This window comes from Panthera pardus, unplaced genomic scaffold (assembly GCF_024362965.1).
Source record: "Panthera pardus isolate Hobbes unplaced genomic scaffold, ASM2436296v1 HiC_scaffold_10, whole genome shotgun sequence".
In the NCBI taxonomy this organism is placed as follows: domain Eukaryota; kingdom Metazoa; phylum Chordata; class Mammalia; order Carnivora; family Felidae; genus Panthera; species Panthera pardus.
Window position 1 is genome coordinate 11,091,422 of NW_026526655.1, and position 5,004 is coordinate 11,096,425.

Consider the following 5,004-nt stretch of genomic DNA (forward strand, 5'->3'; position numbering starts at 1 on the left):
TTGCCGAATCCTGACCTTCCCAGAGCTGAGCCCCAGCATCCCGTACGTGGAAGGATAACCTCTCCCTGTCGTGAGAAATAAGTGAGATCATGAGTGTAAACCACCTAGTACAGTACCTGGCACACATCGCCAAATGCGGTTCCTCGTCCCTCAACAATCGACAGATCTGTTTGGCAGTTTGGCAACTGGTCGTATCTTTTCCAGAAACACAGTGAGGTTAAAAAAAAAAAAAAATAGCGCAACATCGTAGGAACGGTAAGGAAAGAATTCATGATATTATCTTAACAGGGCATGAAGCCAGGGGAACTATCATGGCAATCTGATTTCTTTTTACAGGTAGGAAGTTATCTGGGCCAAAGTCCCCTTTAAAATGGGGGGTTAATATCCCACTAAAACTTCGGGACCACACCACGGCTTTAACCAGATGTGTTCGTTAAGTGGTTTACAGATAACAGAACTGTGTTCTTGGGTAGCTCCCTGCTTCTTCTACCCTCTTGACTTATTTCCCTCTTGGAGTAGAACGTGCTCTTTAATACATAGCAATCGTCTACTGTTTTCTTTTCTTTTTTTTTTTTTTTTTTTAGCACCTTCCAAGTTAGAGTTCCTAAAATATGTTGTTACATGGTCTCCACTTTCATGTTAGAGCAGAACTGTTGGAAATGCTTGTTCTCAAAATTCACTCACCACGTTAACCTCCAGCAGTGAAAACAATAAAAAATTTAAACCACATTTCTTCACAGTGGAAACCACCACTTTTTGAAACAATGAAGTGAAGTTAGCTTTCAGGGCTGGCTGTCCCACTGATGCTATTGTCCTCGAAATGTTGGTACCTGATAAACCGGAACAGAACAAGAAAGCTATTCATTGGCGGGTAACAAAATATACAATGTGTGACATATTAATGACATAACCTGCTCAGTACTTCCCATACACAGAGCCGAGAAAGGAAGTTCACCTTTGGGAACTGGTTTAGAGGAAGCAGCAATCTGCTTTCTCTTTAGTTAAAATATTTCATAAGCCCAGTGAAAGTTATATGCAATCCTTGAATATTTGCAGACCATATTCACTTGATTCTTCTAATTTAACCCAAAATATAAAAACATTGAGCAGATATTTAGGTGTGTACCTATATAAATATAGTACATAGATATTCTTTAATATATGCATTAATTCCACCCATTAGCGGGTGATGGGATGGAGGTAAAGGAAAGAACAGGGAATAAAACAGAAAATAAAAAAACCAGAGTTAGATGGTTAAAAAGAAGGGAAAAGGAGGAATTAAAAGCAGACAAAGAGGGAGGGAATTATGTAGGGCATATGAGCAAAGGGAGAAAGAGAAGGAAAGAAAAAGAGAGACAGGTTGACTCTGAAATATAATAGGAAACGTGCCAAATAATCTGAATCCGAACAATGTGAATAGGTCCTGGGAGCGAGGGATCATGAGTGTAGGAATGAAGCTGCCATTTCTCTTTCCTCCCTACTTGCCACATCCGTGGGTTCACCACTGCGTCCCTCGTGCCTAGTTCAAGGACAATAAACCCTTGCTCACTAACTGAATAAGGATCAGGAATCATCACAGAACCACACAAGGCCACTTGCCAAGACCTTGGAAAGGTGCTCTCGTCCATAGGCATGGTTCGACTTACCTTGGTTCTTTCCAGGAATAAAGAATGCACTTCTCAAGGCAGTTAGAGATAGCTTTGTTCTAACAGGATAAATCTTCAGTGTCCACCAACAGTCCAGCCCTGGAGACCAGACTCAGCAAGTCTAATAAATCTTCTACAGGACAGCCCATGGGAAGCCAGCTCTATGTGCCCTTCAAGGTACCTCGAAACCCTGCACACCCTCTTCTCCTTTTCCAGGTATGGCTCCTTCTCTGCTTGTGGTCTGAACGCCACAAGGGAAGGGCTGCTGCCTCCCTCATTCTAGAGCCTACCAGTGCGATGCTGTATCTTCCATTCCGATGATTTTCTTTGGGCAGCCCCGTGGTAATTGGAAGAGCTCACCCTGGAAGGGCAGGTTACACTTTGCATGCCTCACGCTAAAAACAGTCTCCTTCCCCTTCTGAGGGTAGAAAGCTCTGGAAACTTGTTCAAACAGGATAAGAACCTTTGTCTTCGTCTCAGTCTCAGCTGTCTTCGTGCGCCAATTCTCTTTCCCACTAGGGATGCTCCAGAGGTCTCTTTTTCTCCTGTGTCTGCCCTTCACAAGGGTCCCACTGGACTCGTGCTAATTGCCAGGGTATCACAAGCCTCTACACCGGCCTCATGACTCCACAGCACGAACCCAGGCGACTGAATCAACCCTCATCCTCTCTCCTGTAAAACAAGGATAATAATGGTGTCAACCTCTTGGCATCCTTGTGCATTCTAGCAATACGTGCAAACCCTGGAACAGGACTGGGCACTCAGGAGGTGCTTGGAAAGCATTAGCTTCTATTACAACGCTTACTCTGCTTCTAAAAAAGCCGACGTGATTTATAAAGTCACACTGAAGAGTAGCTAGCTGACTATTGGCTACAAGTGTCATTTGCCAGATTCCTTAATGTTGGGCTTGTGAAAGGGCATGCAAAATTTTGTGGATACAAGCATTTATCCCCTCTTATTCTCAACTCTGGCAGCATATTAGAATCATCTGGAATTTTTTATGGTTTGCTTTTTTTTTGAGAGCGGGGAGTGGCAGACAGTGAGGGAGACAGAGGATCTGAAGCAGGCTCAGCGCTGACAACAGAGAGCCTGATGCAGGCCTCGAACTCGCAAACTGCAAGATCATGACCTGAGCCGAAGTCGGATGGTTAACCCACTGAGCCACCCAGGCGCCCCCAGATAATTCTGATACAAGTAGTCTGGGGTGGGGCTCAGGCATTGCTCCCCAAGCAAGTGTACTCATGGACATCGGTGAGAACCACTGATGCATAGTAAGGTCTTTAACTAGAATAGACAGCAGATCGTTTTGTGGTTTAAAACACAACAAAACAAAAACATACGTCAACCACCTCCTTTCCACAATCTTTGATCCCAGGGGGCTGAACTGAAGCCAAGTGCCTACACATTTCTAAAAGGTGATTCTGATGTGCCCTGGAGAACCAGGGGCCACCAAATTTTCATCACACCTGTGATGAAGAAAGGTTGGCTCCCAAACAGAAGTCTGAGCTGTGGTTTCTGCAGGGGATGAGGTTCGCCCCCATCCAGACCTCTACCTGGACCCAGAATACTTGCATTCAGCCACCCCCCCACCGGAGGTGGGGGGGTGGGGCAGCCCAGGGTGGAAGGGGCCACCAGGAATGGAGAGAGCCCTGGGGCCTCTGGTTCTTTCTTTCCCAGTTGGGCCAATCAACAAGAACTGCTTTCACCACTGAGGATGCAAAAAATCAGGAGAAATGGCTGGAGCCATGATGTCCCTTCTTTATCTTTATCCAGGATATTGTAGGTTGACCGACAGAGCCTGAAGAAAGTGGTTTCTATTTCTGTCAACATATGCATCTGAGGCCTGATTTCCAACAGTAACTGACACACATTAAATCCAGGAAGAAGAAGATTGTCACCTCGTTTCACGCCGCTTCAGATATAAATGTGCCAATCGACAGGCTTTTAACAAAGAAGAACTACACTCAAATAAAGTAAAATAAACAGTTGTGTTGTTCTGTATTTTTATCTGTTTGCATTCTTTAATATATTCTCTTTTTTCGAAGGGACATTTAGAGATCAACGTGATTTTACTCCCTGTGTTTTCTTGAGACGAGTGTCCGCTGCTCTGAAATTATTCTTCTCATAGTTATGAGGTGAAAATGTTCTTTATTAAATGAGATGATGGCATAGTTGCTTGTTCATTTGTCTTTAATTATTTTGCCTTGAAAAATAAAGAATTGATAACTCTGTGTTCCTCAATCCCCCTTCACTGTGAATCCCCTACGTCTTTTTTCAAACCAATCGGTGAAATCCCAGAATCTGGGAAACAAGTGGTTTCTACTAGGTGCTCATCAAAGTACTGAAACAATATTCAAATATACAAAGTATATGGAGAACTGAAGCAATATACAAATGGTAGGTGTGGAGTAGGACTCTTAACAAAGTGCCCCAGACAGGTTTTTGCATATGGAAATCTGACTACCAAATTAGAGATAATTGCATTTTTAAAAGGGAAATCTCTTTACCCAGATAGATCTATAATTAGTGACATACCATAATGAAAGGAGGAGCCAAATGATTAAATTGGAGGGAAGTGAGGACGAGTGAATTTGAAAAGTGCTTCTTTGGGGGCATCTGGGTGGCTCCATCAGTTAAGCAACCGACTTCAGCTCAGGTCATGATCTCACCGCTCTGTGCTGACGGGGCTCGGAGCCTGGAGCCTGCTTCCGATTCTGTGTCTCCCTTTCTCTCTGCCCCTCCCCCACTCACACTCTGTCTCTATCTCGCTCTCAAAAATAAATAAACATTTAGAAATTTTCTTTAAAAAAAAAAGAAAAAAGAAAAGTGCTCCTTTTGAATAATTAAAGAAAACAGGGAAGACTACACTACGTTGGATAAATGATGGATGGATGGATGCATGTGTGGTGGGAGGGAGGGGGGATGGATGGATGATGGAGAAAAGAATAAGGGCTAGAAACAGGAAGACTAGAAAGATTTTGGAATAGGGAGACAATGAGATGAAGAGAGGAGGAAGGGGACAAGAAATATGAAAGTGTATAGTAGATAGCATGGAGGAAAGAACACTGCGAGCTACTCTACAAGTGAATTAAATGGTCCTCGTGTCCTCAGTTTCCTCGTCTGAAAACAAGCGAATTGGTTCCAATTATCTCTAATATCCTCTCCAGCGGTGGCATTCTCTGTGTCTAAGGAGAGGTAGACAAGGAAGACAGAAAAGGAAGAAAAACAGAAGAGAAGAGGTTCAGTAGTTCCAAAGTACTTAATCCCTGTAACAAATTACCACAACCTTAGTGACTTAAAACATCGCTTTACTCCCTTACTGTTCTAAAAGCTGGAGGAGTCCTAAAATCCAGGCAGC